Here is a 24,131-nt window from a genome sequence, read left to right as displayed (position 1 = left end):
TGCCAACATCACAATTCAAAAGCATCAACTCTTCTTTGGTCTTCCTTTTTCATTGTCCAGCTTTCACATACATATGAGGCAATTGAAAATACCATGGCTTAGATTAAGTGCACCTTAGTCTTCAAAGAGACATCTTTGCTCCTCAGCATTTTAAAGAGGTCTTTTGCAGCAGATTTGCCCAGTGAAATATGCCATCTGAGTTTTTGACTGCTGTTTCCATTGGTGTTGATTGTGGAAACAAGTAATATGAAATCTTCGACACTTCAATTTTTCTCCATTTATTGTGATACTGATTATTGGTCCAGTTGTGAGGACTTTTATTTTCTTTATGTTGAGATTGTACTGAAGACTGTAGTCTTTGATCTTCATCAGTAAGTGCTTCAAGTCATCTTCACTTTCAGCAAGCAAAGTTGTGTCATCTGCATATTGCAGGTTGTTAATAAGTCTTCCTCCAATCCTGATGCCATGCCTTTGTTCATATAATCCACTTTCTCAGATTATTTGCTCAGCATAGAGACTGAATAAGTATAGTGAAAAGATACAACCCTGATGCACTTCCTTACTGATTTTAAACCATGCAGTATCTCCTTGTTCTGTTCAAATTACAACATCCTAGTTTATGTTCAGGTTCCTCATAAGCACAATTAAGTGTTCTGGAATTCTTATTCTTCTCAATGTTATCCATAATTTATTATGATCTACACAATCAAATGCTTTAACAGTAAAATACAGGTAAACCAATAAACATCTTTCTGGTATTCTTTACTTTCAACCAAGATCCATCTGACATCAGGAATGATATCCCTTGTTCCACATCCTCTTCTGAATCCACCTCGCATTTCTGGAAGTTCTCTGTCAATATACTGTTGCAACCATTTTTGAATTATCTTCAGCAAGATTTTACTTCTGTGTGGTATTAATGATATTGTTGAATAATTTCCACATTCTGTGACATCACCTTTCTTTGGAATGGGTACAAATATGAATCTCTTCCAATCAGTTTGCCAGGTTGCTGTCTTCCAAATTTCTTGGGATAGATGAGTAAGTGCCTCCAGCGTGGCATCCATTTATGAAAGATCTCAATTGGTATTCCTTCAATTCCTGGAGCCTTGTTTTTCACCAGTTCCTTCAGTGCGGCTTTGATTTCTTCCTTTGGTACCATTGGTTCTCGATCATATGCCACCTCCTGAAATGGATGAACATCAACCAATTCTTTTTGGTACAGTGACTCTGTGTATTCCTTACATCATTTGATGTTCCCTGCATTGTCCATAGAATCTTTCAATTTTGCAACCTGAGGCTTAGATTTTCTTCAGTTGTTTCAGCTTGAGAAATGCCAAATCCCCTTTGGCTTTCTAACTCCAGGTCTTTGCACATTTCATTATAATAATTGACTTTGCTTCTCGAGTTGCTCTTTGAAATCTTCTATTTAGCTCTTTTGTCCTGTCATTTCTTCCATTTGCTTTGCCTACTCTGTTCAAGAAAAAGTTTCAGTCTCTTCTGATATCTATTTTGGTCTTTTCTTCTTTTCCTGTCTTTTTAATGACCTTTTGCTTTCTTCATGGATGATGTTCTTGATGTCATCCCACAATTACCCTGTTTTCCAGTCATTGGTGTTCAACAACATATTGAGATTTGATGTAAATCTGTTCTTTAGATGGTCTCTAAATTCAAGAGGTATGTAATCAAGGTCATATTTTGGCTCTTGTGGACTAGTTTTAATTTTCTTGAGGAATTTCATAGTTTTAGGTTTCATATTTAAGTCTTTGATCCATCTGGAATTAGTTTTGCGTATGGTGTGAGATACAGACCTTGTTTCCTTTTTCAGGTAATGGATATCTGGTTTTACCAGCACCATTTGTTAATCTTTTTCCCATTTAGTGGATTTTGGCCCTTTGTCAAAGATCAGCTGACCATAGGTCAATGGATCTATTTCTGAGCTCTCAATTTTAGTCCATTGGTCTATGTGTCTGTCATTGTACCAGTATCAGGCAGTTTTGACTACTGTGGCTGTATAGCAGGTTTTAAGATTTGGGAGTGTGAGACCTCCTACTCTGCTCTTCTTCTTCAATATTGCTTTGCTTATCCGAGGTCTCTTTCCTTTCCATTTGAAATTAGTGATTGGTGTTTCCACATCTTGAAAGAATGTTGATGGGATCTGGAATGGGATTGCATTGAATGTATAGATTGCTTTGGGTAGTATTGCCATTTTCACAATGTTCAGTCTTCCTATCCATGAGCATGGTTTGTTCTTCCATTTATGTAGGTCTTTTATGGTTTCTTGAAGTAGTGTTTTATAGTTCTTTGTACAGGTTTTTTGTGTCCCTGGTAAGATTTATTTCCAAGTATTTTATTTTATTTTTTTGGTAGCTATTGTTAATGGTATTGATTTCTTTATTTTTTTTTTCCCAGCAATCTCTTTGCTGGTGTAGAGGAATCCAACAGATTTTTGGATGTTGATCTTGTATCACTATGCTAAATCTCCCAGTTACAGTAGAGTTTTGACTGAGTCTCTTGAGTTTTCTAGGTATAGGATCATATCATCAGCAAATAGGGGCAGTTTTATTTCTTCCTTATCAATTTTCATATCTTTGATTTCCTTTTCTTGCCTTATTGCCCTAGCTAGGACTTCCAATACAAGGTTGAATAGAAGTTGTGATAGAGAGCATGTTTGTGTGGTTCCTATTGGCAAAAAGAATACTTTGATTCTCTCTACATTGAGAATAATTTTGGCTGTTGGTTTTGCATATATGCTCTTTATTATGTTGAGGAATATCCCTTCTATTCTTATTTTGCTGAGAGTTTTGATCAGGAATTGATGTTGGATTTTATCAAATGTCTTTTCTGCATCAATTGATATGCTCATGTGGTTCCTTTCCTTTGTTTTATTTATGTGTTGGATGATGTTGATGGTTTTTCTAATGTTGAACCATCCTCACATACCTGATATGAACCCCACTTGGTCATAATGAGTGATTTTCTTGATATGTTGTTGGAGTCTATTGGCTAGGATTTTGTTGAAGATTTTTGCATCTATATTCATGAGGGATCTTGGTCTGTAGTTTTCCTTTTGAGTGATGTCTTTGTCTGGTTTTGGTATCAAGGTTATGCTTGCTTCATGAAATGAATTTAGGAAGATTCCATCCTTTTCTATGCTTTGGAATAGTTTGAGTCGGATTGCTGTCAGTTCTTCTCTGAATGATTTGTAGAATTCTCCAGCGAAACTGTCTGCCCCAGGACATTTTTTTGCTGGTAATTTTTTTATGACCTGTTTAATTTCTTCTTTTGTTATGGGTCTGTTCATCTTTTCCACCTCAGTCTGTTAGTTTAGGTTAGTGGTGTGTTTCTAGAAATTTGTCCACATTTTCCAGATTTTCAACTTTGTTGCAGTACAGTTCTTCATAGTATCCTGATATTATCCTTTTTATTTCAGTCAGTTCTGTTGTGATGTTGCCCATTTTGCTTCTTATTCATGTTATTTGTATTCTTTCCCTCATTTCCTTTGTTATATTGGCCAGTGGTTTGCCAATTTTATTAAACTTTTTTTAAAAAAACAACTTCTAATCCTGTTGATTTTTTCTATTGTCTTTTTATTTTTGGTTTCATTGTTTTCTGCTCGAAACTTTATTGCTTTTTTTCTGGCAACTATAGGCTTTTCTTGCTATTCTTTTCCTAATTGTTGGAGATGTTGGGTTAAGTTGTTGATTTTGGCTATTTCTTCTTTTTTGATGTGTGCATTTATTGCTATAAATTGGCTTCTGATCACTGCTTTTGCTGTTTCCCAAAGATTTTGGTACGTTGTGTTCTCATTCTCATTTGATTTAATGAATTTTTTAATTTCATTTTTATTTCTTCTCTTACCCAGTCGTTCTTAAGGAGGGTGTTGTTCAGTTTCAATGTGTTTGCTCTTTTTCTGTAGCTATTCCTACTGTTGATTTCTAACTTGATAGCAATGTGATCTGAGAAGATGCTTTGCAGTATTTCAATGTTTTTAAATTTATTAAGGCTTGCTTTATAGCCTAACTTATGGTCTATTATGGAGATTGTTCCATGTGCACTGGCAAAAAATGCATATTGTGCTGCTGTTGGGTGAAGTGCTCTGTAGATGTCTATAAGATCAAGTTGGTGGATTGTATTGTTTAACTCTTCTGCATCTTAGTTGAGTTTCTTTCCAGTTGTTCTATCTTTCATTGAAAGTGGTGTATTAAAGTCTCCTACTGTGACTGTGGAGTCATCTATTTGGCTTTTCAACTCTTTTAAAGTCTGATTTACATATATTGGGGCTCTTTGATTGGGTCCATAGATATTTATTATGGTTATATCTTCTTGTTCAACTGCTCCTTTAATCATTATATAATGTCTCCACAATCATAGCCAATGTCCTTCCTTGTCCCTTATGGTGGTTTTTGTCTTAAAGTCAATTTTATCAGAAATTAGTGTTGCCACTCCTGCTCTTTTTTTGGTTGCTAAGGAGCTCTGGTAACGTAGTGCCCAAGGCATTTGACTGCTAATCAGAAGGCTGGTGGTTCAAACCCACCAGCCACTCCTCAGAAGGAAGATGGGGCAATCTACTTCCGTAGTGATATTGCCTCAGAAACCCAAGGAGGGGTTGCTATGAGTTGGGTCCGACTAAAAGGCACATAACAACAACAACGTTTGCTTGATATATCTTTTTCCAACCTTTGATTTTTAGTCTATTTTTATCTTTGTCTCTAAGTTGTGCCTCCTGTAGACAGCATATTGATGCGTTATGTTTTCTTATCCAGTCTGCAACTCTCCAACTCTGGAGTGGTGCATTTAATACATTGACATTCAGTGTAATTATTAATAAGTATGAATTGGTTGCTGTCATTTTGTTACATGTTTTTTCATGGTGTTCTTTTTTTCTTTGTTGCATTTAATTTTCTGTGCTGAGCTCATTTTGTTTATGAATCATATTATCATTTCCTTTGTTGCTATTGTTTAGTATTTGCTAAATATTTGTGTTTGTCCTCTTTTTTATTGTGATGTGAAGGTTTATCATTTTTCTTTGAGGTTACCCTGTAATTTATAATTGTATCCCCAAGTTTAGAACAGTTTATTCTACCATAGAACTCTTGACTTCCTCACCATTCAGAAGTTCTGTACTACACTGTTTTTTCCCTCTTTTTGGTTTGCTGTTGTCCTTGTTTGCTAATTGATGTCTCTGGTTCCTTGTTTACAATCTTGTAAGCTTATTTTACTTTGGATACTTCCAATGCTGTGTTGGTTTCTGAGTCATCTTGTGTATTAATGGCCAGTTGTTGTTTGCTATTATTGGTTCTCTGTTCAAAGGACCCCCTTTATTATCTCTTGTAAGGTTGGTCTGGTTTTAAAAAATTCCCTTAATTTCTACTTATCTGGGAATCTCCTAATTTCACCATCTTATTTGAGGGACAGTTTTGCTGGGTATAGAATTCTTGGTTGGAAATTTTTCTCTTTCACGGTTTTATATACACCATCCCATTGCCTTCTTGCTTGCATAGTTTCTGCTGAGAAATCAAAGCTTATTTTTATTGGTTGTCTTTTGTAGGTAACTTTTTGATTTTTCCTTGTTGCTTTCAGGATTCTTTCTTTTTCTTTGGTTTTGGTGAATTTGGTGATGGTATGTCTTGGTGATTTTTTTGGGGGGTCTATTGTGTTTGGGGTCCATTGGACTTTCTGAATGGATATATTGTCCTCTTTCATCATGTCAGGGAAATTCTCTTCCAACAAATCTTGGACAATTTTTCTCAGTGGTTTCCTTTTTCTCTTCCTGTTCTGGAATTCTAATTACATGTAAGTTATTCCTTTTGATGGTATCCCACATGAACCTTAGGCTTTTTTCATTTTATTTTGATCTTTTTTCTGATTGATCCCTTTCCAAAGAAGTATTCAGGTATTTGTTTTTAATCTCTTTAATTCTGTCTTCTATTGATTCAATCCCACCCCTTTGCCCTTCCAATGTGTTATCTATTTCTGAATATTTAATGTTAATCTTATGGAATTCTATCTGTAGGATTTGTATCATTTCTAATTTTTCATTTATTTTGTTATTTTCTTCTTTTTTTGTTATATATTGTTCTAGGGCTTTGTTGATAAATGATTAGAATTAGTCAGTTTGATGTAGGATATAGAAGGAAGGGAAATGCAATGATTAGGAGAACAATAGGGAGACCCATTAGTGTAGGTGTAGCAAATGAGGCAAATAGATTTTCGTTCATTTTGTTTCTCAGGGAGTATTATGTAGTTGTGTTTTTGTAGTTTTAGGCAAGGGTTCTAGTGGATATATATATATATTTGGAAATATTTGATTGAAATAAGATAAATAGGGTAATAATTATTGAAGTAATTGTAATAAATCATGGTCTTGTATCTAGTTGTGGCATTCACTAAAGAGAGATTAATACTCTCAATCTTTAACTTTGTTTTCTTTAATTTTCCAGTGTGTTCCTTGATCTCTCTCTCTCAATCCTTTGAAGATACCTAAGTATAATTCTTTTGAATTCCATATCAGGGAGTTGTAATGCTGCTTCTTCCTCAAGGATGTGTTCTGGTTCTGTATTCTGCTCTTTTGTTTCTACCACTTTATCTTGCTTCTCTGTGTGTACTGTGATGGTCTGTTGTCTCTGAGACATTGTGACATTGTTGTATTTAGATCTCTGTTAACTGATTGTGAAGAGCAGCTAAGGGTGAGTCAGGCTTTTCTTGGTGGTCATGTATCATTGGTCAGTTGGTGTAGAAGGAATTGGTAGCTCTAACTCAGTAAGTGGAGCTGTAGGAGGTGTGGCTGTGGTTGCATTGTATGGACATGGTTGCTGTCTTCCACTCAGTTAGACAAAAACAACAATTGAAAAACAATCAAAAAAGTAAAAGTTGTAATCACCCTCAACTGCTCAGATGAGAAAACACAGCACATAAACACACAAGAACAAGCACCAAAAAAAAAAAAAAAAAACCCACCAAAAAACTTGTGCTATCTGTGGAGGGAGCCATAAGAGAAAAGAGGTAGAGTAGGAGAATAATGAAGAAAAAAAGGAGAGAAATGCAAAGAGCAAAACAAGAAATGAGGTTAAGCATGAAAAAGAAAAGAAATTGGAATCAGGAACAGGGATGAGAGAAAAAGCTGAAACCTAGAACCTAGGAAGGGAAGAATAAATAATAATAATAATAAGTATAATAATTATAACAATAATTTCAAAACAGACAAAAGCAAACAAACTTAAAAAAAAAAAAAAAAAAAAGGAAAAAAATCCTGGGCAGCGTGGGGCAGGGCACCTAGTTCTGTCAGAGCACACAGACTGGGATGCAATTCCTGCCAGCCCAGAAGGTGGGTGGGAGTGAGGGATGGCTACTTTTCCATTCACCAATAGGGTATGAGTTATAAGAGCAAAAAAAAAAAAAAAAGGGAAATATCACACCTTTCCAATTGTTTGCATTGAGAATGTCCTTGTGGTTCCTGGCAAGTGGAGCCTACTCTTAGAGCTCTGGAATCTGAGAACACTGTCACTTTGAATATCCCAAATGGTCTAACCACTTGTAAATATTAAAAAAGGCTGCACTCTCTGGACAGGCAAAAGTCCACAGCTCACCACTGTTTGCTGCTTCTCTTTTTATTCACCAGCCATCAGTGCAGTCTTCCATGCAGCACCTGGCTAACAGCATCAATTTTTAGGTTAATTTGTAGGTCCTAACACCACTTGGCAATATCCAAGTTGTCCATTCCATCAGGATTGCTGACAGACCATGGCTCTGTATGTTTCCTTTTTTTGTGTTTTCATGTATTTTCTTCTACTAGTTTGAATTTAGTTCACTTCTGTGTCCTTCCTTTCAAAGCTCAGGGCTCCAGGATTATCTTCTGTATCTGTGTTAATTGGTTTCCCTTTTCTTTGTTGAAAGAAACTGAACCAATGAGCAATATCATGATAAATGGAGAAAATTTGGAAGTTTGTCAGATATTTAATTTTACTTGAATCTACAATCAATTGCCATGGAAGCAAGAGTTAAGAAATCAGATGTCATATCCCTGGACAAATGTGCTGCAAAAGACCCCTTTAAAATGTCAAGAAGCAAAGATGCTACTTTGAAGACTAAGGTGTGCCTAACCCAAGCCATGGCATTTTAAATTGCCTCATATGAATGTGAAAGCTGGACAATGAGTAAGACTGAAGAAGAATTGATGCCTTTGAATTATGGTGTTGGCAAAGAAGACTGAAAATACCATGCATTGCCAGAATAATGAAAAAATCTGTCCTGAAAGAAGTGCAGCTGGGATGCTCCTTGGAAGAGAGCATGGCCAGACTTCGTCTCACCTACTTTGGTCATGTTATCAGAAGGGACCATATCCTGGAGAAAGATATGCTTGGTAAAGTGGAGGGTCAGCAAAGAAGGGGAAGACTCTCAAAGAGATAGAATGACACAAAGGCTGCAACAATGGGCTCATGTATAGCAAAGATTGTGAGGAAGGTGTATGAAAGGTCAGTGTTTCATTCTGTTGTATATAGTGTCACTAAGAGTTGCAGTTGACACGATGGTACCTAACAACATTGTTTGTTTTAAGAAGACTTCAGGGAATATTTTTGGTTGAAAGGTTAATAATGATCCCAGGAGTGCATTACTCATTTAAACTCTTAGCTTATCAAGGACTCTAACCAGAACCCTGTGTCTGCTCCTCTTGCCTTCACCTCCTAACCCATAGCCAGCCTGCTGTATACATTTCCATCCATATTGACCAGGCTGGTGTCCAGATTGGCAATAACTCTACTTTCTCTAACATGGCATCCAGCCAGATGGACAGATGCCAAGTGACAAGAACATTGGGGAGGAGATGACTCCTTCAACACTTTCTTGGATGAGGCAGGCAATGGTAGGTGTATCCCCAGGGTAGTGTCTGCAGACCTGGAACCTACAGTCATTGATGAAGTTTGCACTGGCACCTGCTGCCAGCTCTTCCACCCTGAGCAGCTCATTACAGGCAAAGCTGATGCTGCCAATAACTATGCCCATGGGCACTCCATCATTGCAAGGGGAGCACTGATCTCTTCTTGGACAGAATTTGTAAGCTGGCCAATGGGTTCATAAGTCTTCAAGGGTTCTTGTTTTTCCACAGCTTTGGGCGGGGGGACTGGTTCGGGCTCACCTCTATGCTGATGGAACACCTCTTTGTTGATTTTGGCAAGAAATCCAAACTGGAGTTCTCCATTTACCACCCTCCCAGGTTTCCACAGCTGTACTTGAGTCCTGCAACTCCATTCTCTTCATCCTAGAGAACTCAGCTTGTGCCTTCATGGGTGGACAATGAGGTCATCTATGACATCTGTTGCAGAAATCTAGATATTAAGCACCCGACTTACATTAGCCTTAACCACTTTATTAGTCAGAATGTGTCTTCCATCATTTCTTCCTTCAGATTTGATGGTGCCCTCAATGCTGATGTGGCAGAATTCCAAATCAACCTGGTGCCCTGTCCCCACATTCACGCCACTCTAGCCACATACAGAACTGTTATTCTCCTGAGAAAGCTTACCATGAACATCTTTCTGTAGCAGAGACTACCAATGCTTGCTTTGAACCAGCCAACCAGATGGAGAAATGTGACACTCACTATGGTAAATAAATGGCGTTCTGCCTATCATACAGTAGTAGTGATGCAGTTCCTGAAAGTGTCAATCCTGCCATTGCCACCATCAAGACCAAGTGCAGCATCTGGTTTGTGGATTGAGTTCCCACTAGCTTCAAGGTTGGCATTAATCACCAGCCTCTCATCGTAGTACCTGTGGAGACCTGGCCAATATTCAGTGAGCTGTGTGCATGCTGAGCAACACCACAACCATTGAGGATGTCTGGGCTTGCCTAGACCACAAGTTTGACCTGATGTATGCCAAACATGCCTTTGTTCATTGGTAAGTGGGTGAGGGGATAAATGAAGGACAGTTTTATGAGACCCATGCGGACAGCTCTGGTAGCATAGTGGCTAAGACACTTGCCTGCTAACCAGACGGCTGGTGGTTCAAACCCACCAGCCACTCCTCGGAAGGAAGGTTGGGCAATCCTACTTCCGTAGTGATATTGCCTCGGAAACCCAAGGAGGGGTCACTATGAGTCGGGTTTGACTCGACGGCACATAACAACAACAACAACAACAACATGCGGACATGGCTGCCCTTGAGAAAGACAATGAGAAGATTGGTGTGGATTCTGTTGAAGGAGAGGATGAGGGAGAAGACAGGTACTAATTATTCCTTTCAGACGTGCAGCATGTCACATTCAGAACTTCACCTTCTATGTTAGCCGACAGCTCATGCTTTCTGGTTAGATTTTCTTCACTATCAGTTATGATCATGACTTATTTTCCCATGTGCACCTGAAAGATTTTCCTATCATGTCTCAAAGTAAAAATATTAAGAAAGGAAAAAAAAATATATCAGGGTAATAGTTTTGAGAGTTCATCCGGCCCCATGGGTCCTGAAAGTCTGATTTGAAATCCCGTTCTGTATATTCCTGCTTTTGATCAGGATTCTTCTATAGAATCTTTGATCAAAGTATTCAGTAACAGTAGCAGGGCACCGTCCTGCTCTGATCTTATGGCAAAGGAGGCAGTTGCTCATGGAGGTAATTAGTCACACATTCCATTTCCTCCTTCTAATACAGATTCTCCTTCCTCTGTTGCTCCAGGTGAATAGAGGTCAGTTCTTATGCCTTGGATGGCTGTTTGCAAGTTTTTACAACCCCAGGCATGACAAAATCAACTAGGAGAAAGAACAGAAGCACTAAACACATCATTATTAGGCCAATTAACCAGGATGTTCCATGAAACCATGACCCTAACCCTCCAGACCGAGGAACCAAATCCCATAAAGTGTTTGATTGTACATAAGCAATCTCAGTAGTTACTTTTTTTTCTTTTTTTGGAAGTTGTCAAGGATTTAATTTTACTTGGATTCACAATCAGCACCCATGAAAGTAGCAGTCAAAAAATCAGATGACATATCACATTAGGCAAAATGTCTTCTGAAAAAGTCATTAAAGTATTGAGGAGCAAAGACATCACTTTTAAGACTAAGGTACATCTAACACAAGCCATGCTATTTTTAGTTGCCTCATATGCATGTGACAACTGGACAATGAATAAAGAAGACCAAAGGATCGGTGCCTTTGAATTCTGGTGTTGGTGAAGAATTTTGAATAGACCAAGCACTGTGAGAAGAATGAACAACTTTTCCTTGCAAGAAGTACAGGTGGAATGGTCCCCAGAATCAAGAATAGCCAGGCTTTGTATTTTGTATTTGGTCTTGTTATCAGGAGAATCCAATTCCTGGAGAAAGACACTACAGTTGATAAAGTGGAGGGTTAGCCAAAACAAGGAAAACCCTCAATGAGATGGATTGACACAATCTCTGCAACAATTAGCTTGAACATAGAGCAACAACTGTGAGGATGGCCCTGGAATGGCATTGTTTCATTTTGTTGTACATGAGGTTGTTATGAGTCAGAACAGACTTGGCAGCACCTAACAAATAACAATTTTTATGAACAGCTTACAAAATACCTGAAAATTTAAACCTGTCTTCCTGAGGCAATACGAATCAATATACCACTAGAAATATATGGGGGTGTTGAGTCCTAATTATATATGTGAAATTTATTGCTTTGATTATTTCTCTTGACTTTGAAATTACAAATGCTTATTCTATAAGATAATTTATGGTTTCTTTTATCAGCATTAATATAAACTATTTTAATAAGCTGCTTACATTTGATACTATGCTAGTTTGTAAATATGGGTGGTCATTGCCCTTGAGAAGTTTTAAACTCATAATAGATAGCATCAATTATGGAAAAAAGATAGGAATATTCAAAATATAAACACTGAACATTGATGAAATTTCATATTTACTTAGGCTCAGAGTAGGAAAATGTGTTCTCTTCCATTTGATTAGTCCAGTAATACCCGTGATGGGTTAAAACAGGATTTTATTGAGCTGTGTCCCCTTTCTTTTTTAATTTTTGAGGTATTGGTAGTGATTCTAGATTATTTGGAGGCATTCTTTTGCCATTACAAATAGAAAGTCTATGTTATTTGTTATACTTTTGCCAAAAGGGCAAGGAGGCCACATGTTCTGACCTCTAATCCCACAAGAGGAAGACAGAATCACCATCAATAGCCCAAGGCCTATTCCTGCGAGGCCAGACATGCTGTCTCCCTCCAGCCCTTTCTCCAACCGTTCCTCCCAAAGCACCCACCACCTCTCTTCTGGGTTCAATAATTTGCTGCAGTGGCCACACAGAACTCACAGATTACGGGATTTGTTAGGAAAGCACCAGGCTAAAATTCAAGTTCAGGAAAAACACTCAGTCTCTCTTCAGCCAACAGTCTCTCACAGTCTCTTTCCCAGCAGTGCGTGTCCCTTGGTGTCTTACTCAGCAATGTCTGTCTCTTGTGTCTCTTTCCCAGCAGTGCGTGTCCCTTGGTGTCTTACTCAGCAATGTCTGTCTCTTGTGTCTCTTTCCCAGCAGCGCGTGTCTCTTTCAGGATTGCATATCTCTTTCAGCAGCACATCTTCTCAACCAGCAGTCAGAGAGAGTTCTGCCTCTAGGAGCCCTCCTTTTGAGCCTGGCAGAGTGGCCAAACTAGCCAATCACAGCATCAGAACTCTAAGCACCTGAGAGAGAGTGGGAACCTCCCAGAACATTGTTTTGTGCCACTCCCAACAGAAATACTCTAGGTGGACAACTTTATCAATCAGGAGCTCCTCAGTTACTCATAGCAAATACCACCTTGGAGTTTACAAAGACTTATGGGTAGAAAAGCCACACTAAGTAATGTACTACACCACAACTTTTATATACCAGATTAGCTCAAAAGAAAAGAGCTACTCTTATGGTGTTCCCCAGGGCAAGTTTCTGAGGCCATTGTGCAGTTGTATGGAACACTTGAGGCTTATTACCAAATACCAGAGGGAGCAGGGTTACCTTTTTGTAAGGGGAGTGTTCAGCAGGCTGGTGAAGGTTCACAATGTGATACTACTCTGTCACCAGCAAAGAATACTTGGTTGCAACCCAAGCACTCTCCAAATATAGGCATTCTGTAGAAATGTCTAACCTTTTATATGCTTGGAAGTAGTTACTCTTTTTTTTTTTTTTTTTGGTCATTGTTGTACAGATGTCTTATTGACAGCATGTGCAATAATTGTTTGTGCAACTCTACTCTTAATTGATGCTAGTTTTCCATCATTGTAACCCCAAATTGAGTATTCCATAAGCAGTAACCAACTCCCTTCTCCATCCTTCCCATCCCTGGTAACTGCTAGTAAACTTTGGCTTTTGTACATTTACTTTTTTCTGTCTTTTTATGTAAGTGAGGTCATACAATATTTGTCCTTTTATGACTGACTTATTTCAATCAGCTTAATGCCTTCAAGTTCCATTCATCTCGTGGTATGTATCAAGGCTTCATTTCTCCTACTGCTTCAGTAGTATTCCTTTGAATATATGTACCACATTTTGTCTGTCCATTAATCCACTGAAGGCCATTTGGGATGTTTCCACCTTTTGTCTATTGTGAATAGTGCTTCAATAAAGTCAAGTCTCCAAGTCTCTGCCTTCGAGTTTTTTGGGTATATACCTAGGAGTGGAATTTCTGCATCATATGGTAATTCTATTTTTAGTTTTTGAGGAACTGTTACACTATTTTCCGCAGCAGCTGTACCATTTTCTATCCCCACCAGCAATGGATAAGTATTCCAATTTCCCCACATCTTTGTTGACACTTCTTGTCTTCTTTTCTTTCTTTCTTTTTTTTTTTTTTAGATTTTAGCTACACTGGTGGGAGTGAAGGAGCTCTGGTAGTGTAGTGCCTAAGACATTTGACTGCTAACCAGAAGGCAGGCTGTTCAAACCCACCAGCTACTCCTTGGAAGGAACATTGGGCAATCTACTTACATAGAGATACTTCCTCAGAAACCCAAGGAGGGGTCTCTATGAGTCAGGTCTGACTCCCTGGCAAATAAGAACAACAACAACAGTGACAGTGAAATGGTATCTCATTGTGGTTTTTATGTGCGTCTCTCTGGTGACTAATGATTTTGAGCATCTTTTCATGTGTTTGGTGGCCATTTTAATATCTTTTTTGGTGAAGTGCCTATTCAAGTCCTTTGCCAATTTTTTGACAGGGTTATTTGCATTTTTGTTGTTATGTTGTTTAAATTATATATGTATATATACATACACACACACACACACACATACATATATATAAATACACCAAACTCAAACCCACTGCCATCAAGTTGGATCCAACTCATTGCGACTCCTCCTTAGGTTTCTGAGGTGGTATCACTATGGAAGTAGGTTGCCCAACTTTCCTTCCAAGGAGTGGCTGGTGGGTTTGAACTGTCAGCCTTCTGGTTAGCAGTCAGATGTTTTAGGCACTATGCCACCAGAGCTCCTATATGGGATCTCTGTATGTATATATAAATATGTATGTATATATATATATATATATATATATATATATATATTAGATTGTTACCTGATTTATGGTTTCTGAAGATATTCTTCTAGTTGGTAGCTTCTCACTTTTTTGGTAAAATTTTTTGATGAACAAATGTTTTAAAATTTCATGAGGTCCTATTTATTTATTTTGTCTTTTGCCATTTATGGTTTTGTTATTATATTTTATATCAACACAACGAGTCTTATTGGCTTTTAGTGCCTCAGAAGATGCCAGAGGAATATACCTAGATTCAGCCTGTCACCTCATTGTTGCACCTAAAACCCACCAGCTACTCCTCGGAAGGAAGATGGGGCAATCTACTTCCATAGTGATATTGCCTCAGAAACCCAAAGAGGGGTCCTATGAGTTGGGTCCAACTCAACCGTACATAACAACAACAACAACAACAAGTGATTACTTGAAGCAAGCATACCAGAATATCCACTTGACAGCTCTAATTATCTCCAATTTCCCTGGAAGAGGATGCTTTTGAGTAGCATAGACATGTCTTATTTTAATGCATCTCTCAAATTAAAGTAACGTCTATAGACTTGTGCTCCATACTGACATCCTCCAAATAGATCAGTTTTCCATTGCCCATATGTCCAATGGCATGTCTAGGCCCTTGAATCAGTAAAATCTAAAACATTGGGATAAACAGCATGTACTGAGCTTATTTGTTTTTACCTTTTTCAATCAGAGTGGTAGCCTTTCAAACAGGATGCTACCTGTTCACCTTTGAACTATCAACCATAAACTATGCAGTTCTCTGGGCAATTGATATCTGCTTTTTATAGGTCCCCAACCAAGTTGCAATTGAGTCTGGCAACTTCTCCAGTGGTTCCAAAGTTAACCCTAGGGAAAGAGAGACTCTGTACTCATGAGGATCTCCTTGTTCCCCTTGATAGCATGTTCCTGTATAAACCATTTCCATTTTATATGGAACTCTTCTGGGTAATACTTCTCTATTCGAGCATTTCTCTGTTACCACACAAGATATTATGGGTATTTCAGCTTTCAAGATTATTTCATGACCTTTGGTTACAGTAAGGCTCAATCAGTCCAATATCATGGCTTCATAGTGTTAAAAGACTTTCAGTATAAAACCCAGTGTATGCTCCACACTGGGCTATTTTACAGAGAGTTTGTCCATATCAGCCTTCTGGCTTAAATTAATGACCTATGTGTGCTCAGGTGATCTTATTGGTTCCCATTTAGCATGTTCAATAAATATTGAGTGAAGAAAAAATTTACATGCCTCTATTTTACAATTCTAGGTTGAGGACATGCAGTATTCATCCCCATAGTACATTCAGGTAATGGCTTAATTCCATCAAAAGTTACATTTCTATATTTTCCATATCTAATTGAAGCTAAGGTTAGGGCTTTGCAAACATGTTTTGGAATCACTATGCAAAAGGCATCTCTGTCAAGGAGTTGCAGAAACTTCTTTTCACCACCCCTGTGCATTTTACCCATTCATATGCATAGGTCTTTGGGTCCCCAACAGGGGCTGATTCAGGACACCTGACTTTTCAATCTTTATCTTGATTAATTTGCTGGGCCATGAACCCAAGTGATTTCAGGTCAGGATTTTCATTGTCATCATTGTCTTATGGCTTTTTAAATCCCTCTACACTTGTTTATGTCCTTTTAATATTGGGGGACTAGCGGGGACTCTTACTGATCCACCCAGTGCTCAGTGGGACTGAATTAAAACCTTTGTTTCAACCCAGCCATGTCCATCTTATCCATCTCATTTCTTAATAAACTTGTTGTTCTGGTTACCTACTGCCACTCTGACAAGAATATGCCACAAATGGGATGGCTTGAACAAACAGGAGTTTCTTCTCTTACAGTTTTGAGGCTTTAAGTCTAAGTTCAAAGTGCCAGGCTCCAGGGGCTGCATGAAAACCTCAACCTTGAGCTTCAGCTCTACCTTCTGCTACTGGCCCACTGAAGCTGGAGGCTTTTTTTCACTCAGTTGCTGGCTGCTGAGGCTGACAAACCCAAGGTTGACAAGTAATAAGGCGCAGTCTTGATATTACCAAATCACACAGTAGGGCATTAATTCAAGTCCATTGAAAGTCCCAAGGATGGCAGAGCGTGGCAGGCTGCTGAACAATGACAAGGCTACATGCAGGGTTCAAGCATGCCATAAGCTAGACACCACTCCCAAAGCTGCTTCTTACATATGGGAAGGAGACCATATCCCCAAAGCAGTACTTAGCTCTTTGTGATAGATCCCACCATGGAGTTGATGGCCAATCTCATCGTGGGGAATCACGACCACTAGCTACCCAGCCACTCAACAAGACCCAGCCAAGTTAACATACAACTTTAACTACAACAGTTATAAAGATTTTCTGTTTGGATGAGTCTCTTGATTCTTTCCTTTCTTTTCTCCCTCTTGTTTATTCCCATCAGTGTTTGCTTTATTCACTCCATTTATTAATAACTGCTTAAATATTTGCACTGTACTTAGATGAGTCCCTTGACTCTTCCCTTTGTCTGTCCCCACTATCCTCTTGGGAATCAGTCTACCCATCTTCTTTATGTGTTGTTTTAGCATAAGTCTACTCTTTATAAATGACTCTGAGGCTGGTCAGATTCTCAAGTGAGCCCAGTGTCAGAATCTTCCCCAACACATTCTTTTGGCAGAGGCCTTAAGTTTAAAGGTTCTAATTAGACTGGCTAGTATCTAAGCTTGCCTATTCTTTGCTTTCATTTTAGTTATTGCAGATAATAATAACCAACAAGTTGTGTGGGTTTTTTTGTTTCCTTTTTTATTGTTATTTTGCATTTCTTTGGAGTTAAGATCTATCACCTGTAAAAGGTAACTTCTACCTTTCGTAAGTGATCTCAGTGCAGCTGAAGTTTCATACCATGGGTGACTGTTGTTGTTGTTGTTATGTGCCATCAAGTGGGACCCGATTCATAGCAACCTCTCCTTGGGTTTCTGAGGCAGTAGCACTATGGGAGTAGATTGCCCCATCTTCCTTCCGAAGAGTGGCTGGTGGGTTTGAACCATCATACTTCTGGTTAGCAGTCAAGTGCCTTAGGCACTACGCTACCAGAGCTCCTCCATGGGTCACTAGGTAGGAATAAATCAAAGTTTCCTCATTTCTCACCATTTTTGCCTTTATTTTCCAAAGCTATGTGGGGAGTCAGGATCCTTCTAGAAAATCCCCCTTCTGACACTAAACATGAAAAAATAAAAAATGCAGTTTTGCTATCATCCAATTCTGTACCACTTCTCTTCTACTTCTTCTCTGACTCAACTACACATGCAGCATTTTTTCCTCTGACTCTAACCACCTGGAGGTAGGTCAGGTCTCAAAAGTCACAGGACACTATCCTCCAGATTGCCAAGTCTGCCTGAAACTTCAGACACAAACATGGAAGTTCCCATAACACCCTCACCTGAGATCTGATGGCTAGAAATTCAGGGCTTTTGCACTACCACTTTGGGTGCTAGGTGTAATCTCAGGAGTCCCCATGACCTCTCTCACATTTGACCTGTTGGTTAAAAAATTTGGGTGTTTCCTCTATTCACACAGGATTCCAGCTATAAGTTTAGGGTTCTTCGATCTCTTCACTTCTGACCTACTGGCTTCCACTGTGAATTCCAAAGAAATCAGAAAACGTCATCTTTATGATTACAGTTTTATTAGTATAAAAAGGATACAAAAGAAGAGAAACAGGATGAAGTTTAGGAGAATTTCCAAAATGGAGCTTCCATGTCCCAAAGAACACACTACTACAAAGCAGTGAATCACTTAATATGGCCCTTCTAGCCATAGTCTTTGTAATTCAAACCAAATGGCTAAGTGGGATTGTGTAAATGAGATGCTTAGCTTGCTAATAATATAAATAAGGTACACAGCTACCTTGTAGTGCTGGGACCATGCAAATAAAGCGTATGGAACCCTAACAAGGGGATTGGTTAGTTTTGCCACCCTGGTAGGCTTAAAATAAGCCATTCTAGAGGTAGAAAGGGGGATCTCATGACCATTAAGAGGAAATGCTGGGAGCGGAGCATGTCCTTTGAACCCAGGATTCCTAGGTTGAGAACCTCCCAGACAGAAGAGACAGAGAGAGAGATAACACTGGAGACAGCATAAGACTGCAAGATGCAGTAACAGAGGAATGGTAGTGCCAGCAGCAGTAACAGAACCAGGTGTCCCCAAGCACTTGATGCAACCAGACTCACTGATCCATGGAGTGAGAGAGATGAACTCCTTTGGGTTGAGTTTTATCAACTCCACCAACAAGTGTCTCTGGCCACTTGTTGGTGGAGCTAAAGAGCTTTGTAACCCTTACTAGAGGAGTGCAGAGGCTAAGGGGCCATGAAGCTGAAAAATCAGAAAGAGAGGTGTATTTGTGACATAGCTGAGAAGAAGCTGTCCTGACCGAAGAACTATATTGTGAGTTATTTCTGATTCTGAATTATAAACTGTTACTTCCTTAATAAAGCCCATAATCATGAGCATTGTCTCTAAGTACTGTGAGACCACTGCAATGAATTGTCAAAATTGTCAAATCAAGCAGAGAAGTAGAAAGTGCTGTGGAGGGACAGTGTTGTCAGAATTAGAAAAAACTCAATGGCACATAACAACAACAACAAGGAGAGAGGAGGTATGTCTGACCTTCACCTCATAGGAATCAGCCTTGAGTGGTTGTTGCTGATACATCCCTCTTGTGAAGTTAGAGGAGGTCAGACAATGCTACTGTTATGTCATTTTTACTGTTACCTTGTAGTGGTGGGAAATTGATGAAGCTTCTGTGTCCAGAGCCTCTACTGGGACCTCATTACATAGGCATGATTGACTGAATCATGTTTCCCACTGACCTTGAGGTCAGCTGATATCACACAGTGATCTTTCTGACCTGGGTAGCCCTGACCCAAGAGTCATCAAATTAGCAAAAACCTTCAAGTGTTGTTTAGAGGCCATTAGATAAAAACTAAAAAAAAAAAAAAAACTCACTGCCATGGAGTAGATTCTGACTCATAGCTATCCCCATTGGGCTTCCAAGGTTATAAATCTTTACAGAATTAGATTACTCCATTTTCATTCCATGGAATGGCTGGTGGGATTGAACTGCCAACCTTCTGATGAGCAGTTCTATGCTTTAAGCACTGCACCACTAAATTGCTTTATAGATAACAAAGACACCTCAATTACTCAGGAAATTCTAAGCATTTAGTTTTCTTTCAGAAACCAAGGACAAAGACAATTCTTTAGGTAAAGTTAATCCCTCAATATTTATTCTAGAAAGAACTCTTATTATGAATACATAACGAGTTCTTATACATCAATAGAAAACACAAAGGAAAAAATAGGCAAAAAACTTGAATAGGTATTTTACAAAAAAGGATATGCAGAGTCTGTAGAGATGAAAAGGTAATTGAACTCATTGGTATTCAGAAAAATGCAAATTCAAATCTTAATGTGATTCCATTATATACCCACTGGATGGGCAAAATTAAAACAACTGACAATGCCAAGTGTTGATGAGAATATAAGCAGCAGGGATTCTCATATATTATTGGTGGCAAGACAAATATATGCAACCACTTTGGGACATAGTTTGGCATTGTTTACTGTAGTTGAACATACTCATACTTAAGGCCCAACAAATTCATTAATAAATTTATCCAATGAAATCTTATACAGTTATGAAATGAACAAACTATATGGCTGCAACTTGGATGAATCTCACCAGCATAATATTGACTGAAACTAGTAAGACACACAGAGTAGTGCTCTAAGAAGGACTCAGGAGGGAGGGTTGGTATCTGAGACAATGGCATTCTTGGTGCTACATACAGAGGGGTTTACTTAACAATTATTCTTTAAACTGTAATTCTGTTATGTGCTTTTCTGCATGTATATTTAATAATAAAAAAAAATAAACAACAGAAGGATGTTGTCTGACTTTAACTTATAATTAGCAGTCAGTATTATTTTGTTTTTTATCTCCCCCTTCTTGTTAGGGGCCCTGGCTTTTAAAATTTCAATATATTCTTAATGTAAGGGCTGTTGACAGCTCAAGGGGAAGTAGAAAAGCATGCAGTAATTATTCTGAACATTACAGACTATTAGTATTCTAAGTATGTTCTGGTTTGATTAAGATGGCAAGGGAGTGTGCTTTAAATTCAAAAATCATAAGCAGGAACTTAACTTTCTCACAGGACTTTGTGTCAAAACAAATGTCACTCCTTGTCTCTGAATCCTATTGTGCATACTGGCAGTGAAGATAACTGAGTGCCAAATAGCTTGGTGTCAGACAGTATGGATTAGGAAATGGATTTATTGGAGAAAGGGGAAATTTCAATAGACCAGGGAGTGGCAGGAAAATGAAAGACACGAGTCCCCTTTTATTTCCTTTATTGGGGCTTCATTGGGTCTCTGGATTGGGATTGGATTTCTGTGGAGGGATTTTGCCCTTTGCCTTTTTTTAATTTTTTTTTTTTATTTTTATAGAGCATGCTTGATGTCTCTGTGTTTCTCATAGGCCAGGCTGGTTAGCAGCTGTTCACAGGTGGTTGGATGACTAGCTACCCAGATGACTAGGATCTTTGAGAACCTGCAATATGTCCTGCTGGCAGGAGGCAACTGGTTCTGTGAAAGCTGAGTTTGAATGCAGCTCCTCTTATGTCTGGAAGCAGGGAGTGTCCCAGGTCCTGTGCTGGTCCAGATGAACTCTCAGAGCCACTTTCATATAAGTCTGGGTGTACCATAGTCACTTGCTTGAAATTTTATGAGTGATCTGCCTTTTACATATAACATCTAACATATGTATAAATATATTTTATTTCCTGCTCAAGAATATACATTAATCTTGTTTTAGAATATGCTTGTACAGGAGATGTGATTTAGATATAAACATAGAGTCCTTGCTTCCCATATGGGAGATCATGTTCATTTCCTGGTCAGTGCAACTCAAGCACAACCACTACCCATCTATTAGTTAAAGCTTGTGTATTACTATGATGGTGAACAAGTTTCCAGACAAATTAGGAAGAAAGACCTGGTGAACTACTTCAAAATGAGCCAATTAAAACCCGATGAATCAACAATAGTCCAGTCCTCAACTGCTGAGTAGTGTAGTGCAGACTGGGCAGTATTCTGTTGTGTACAAAATAGCTATGACTCTGGGCTCACTTGATGGCAGCTAACAACAACAACATATGCAATAAAAATTCATACTGGTATTTAGATCAAACTGTATTTTAAGCCTCTACCTGTTGTCTCACATTTGTCAAAACTCCACCCTATAACAGAAGGCCTTTCCAAACAAGACTTTCTTTGAAATATATTGTAATAGCCAGCTTTTTTTTTTTAAATTGTGATTTGTGTGAAAGTTTACAGAGCAAATTCACTTTCCATACAGCAGTTCACATATACTGTGTCTCAAGACTTTGACTACAATTTCCCACAATGTAATAGCTCCCCTCCCACTTCCTCCCCATAGTTACATCTTCCCTGTGTCCTTCCCTCCATGCACTCCTGCCCCCTGAGCTGTCTCCCTGTGCATAAACAGCCCTTCTTTCTCTCATAATTGCTCTCTCCAAGGAATGCATCTACCTAATGTAAATGTTCAACTCATATGCCTGTCTTTTGTTTGGCTGGAAGCCACAGGAGTGGGTTCAATTCCAGACCTGAAGGGCAGCTAGGGGCCATCGTCTCAGGGATTCCATTAGGCTCTATCAGACCAGCAAACTTAGTCTCTCCCTCCCCCGTTTTTTTTTTTTTTTAATGACTTTGAGTTTTGTTCCACATTGTTCTCCCACTTTTTCCAGTATCTCCTCCAAAGATCTTCCTCTGAGGGATTGACAGCGGTAACCAGATACCATCTAGTTCTTCTGCTCTCATAGTCATATAGGCTGAGGATCGCATGGTGTACCAGTTGCTTGGACCAATTGTTTGCATGTATCCTTTGGTTTTCTTCATTGTTCTTTGCTCTGGATGAGTAGAGACCCATCGTTGCATCTAGATAGCCACTTGCAAGCTTTTAAGATCCCAGTCACTGCTCACCAAAGTAGGATGTGAAACAATATTTTTCATAGTATGTTATGCCAGTTGAGCTTGATGTCCCTTGTGACGATAGTTCTGAGCCCACAGGTCCAACTACTCACTCCCTCTGGGTAGCCAGCTTTGACCAAGAAGTGACTACAACCTTGTCCCTTGTCAGCTCTACTATATATCTGGGAACTCTTACAGAACATACCAATATACTTGTAGAAAAGTTGTATGCCAACCCTATACATAGTCTTGGGCACACTCCCCCCTGCATAGACATACCTAATAGTTCAGCCTGTCCACCCATCTATCCACCTGTGTATCAATGTTTGCCTTCACTAACAATGCAGTACTGTATGTGCAAAAGGGTTCATCTTTGTTATCTGTACCTCCCATGCACCTCTCTATAGCATCCTCTTCGTCAATGCCACTGTGTAGATCACTCATGTTTGGTACATTGCCCTTCTCGTCACCCAAATCTATACTTATCTCTACCTATCTAACAGTGTTCCCTCCACTCCCCTCCTACCCCTGACAACCAACAAAGAAAATTTCCTACCATATATAACCCTTTCCTTAATTTTTTACAATAACGGAGTAATACAATATTTGTCCTTCTGTGATTGACTTATTTCACTTGGCATTACATCTTCCAAGTTCATCCTTGTGTGGTGTTTTGCAGGTTCTACATTATTCTTTAGGGTTGCATAGTATTCCATTGCATGTACGTGCCATACCCTTTAGCTATCCATTCTTCTGTTGATGGGCACCTCAGTTATTTCCATCTTTTGGTTATTGTAAATAGTACTGTGAATGAGTGTGCATATATCTGTTTTTGTCCTGGTTCTCACTTCTTTAAGATATATACCTAGTAATGGAATAGTCGTGTCAAATAGTATTTCTAATTCCAACATTTTAAGGAATCACCATACTGCTTTCCACACTGGTTGTATCATTTGACAGTCCCACAAGCATGTATGAGAGTCCCAATATCTCCGCATCCTTGTCAGCATTTGTTATTTTCTGTCTTGTTGAACTTTGCTACTAGTGCTGGAGAAAGATGGTATCTCGTTGTTTTGATTTGCATCTCTCTAATGGCTAATGATCATGAGCATTTCTTCATATGTTTGCTGGCCACCTGAATATCCTTTTTGATGAAGTGCCTAGTCATATCTTTTGCCCATTTTTTAATCAGATTATTGTCTTTTTGTTGTTGAGATGTGGGTGTTTTCTATAAATTCTAGAGATAAGTCCCTTGTCAGATATGTCATTGCAAAATATTTTTTTCCCAATTTGTAGGTTCTCTTTTGACTCTTTTGGAGAAGTCTTTTGAAGCACATAAAAATATAATTTTGAGAAGGTCCCATTCTTCTAGTTTCTCTTCTGCTGTTTGTACATTTTGCGTTATGCTTGATAGTCTGTTTATGCCATATATTTTTGTTATGTGCCATCGAGTCAGACTCGACTCATAGCGACCGCTCCTTGGGTTTCCGAGAGTATCACTACAGAAGTAGATTGCCCCATCCTCCTTCTGAGGAGTGGCTGGTGGGTTTGAACCGCCAGCCTTCTGGTTAGCAGTCAAGTGCCTTAGCCACTATGCTACCAGAGCTCCC

The 24,131-nt window shown here is 38.8% G+C and overlaps 1 pseudogene; it reads left to right on the top strand.

The window, feature by feature from the left end:
• Positions 1–8,717: 8,717 nt before the first annotated feature.
• Positions 8,718–10,232, top strand: LOC103206721 (annotated as a pseudogene).
• The last annotated feature ends 13,899 nt before the right edge of the window (positions 10,233–24,131 follow it).

Source organism: Orycteropus afer, unplaced genomic scaffold, assembly GCF_000298275.1.
Source record: "Orycteropus afer afer isolate SDZICR_OR568_19922 unplaced genomic scaffold, OryAfe1.0 scaffold00329, whole genome shotgun sequence".
Lineage (NCBI taxonomy): Eukaryota > Metazoa > Chordata > Mammalia > Tubulidentata > Orycteropodidae > Orycteropus > Orycteropus afer.
The sequence above is the reverse complement of the archived record's forward strand: the minus strand, read 5'-3'. Positions and strand labels throughout refer to the sequence as shown.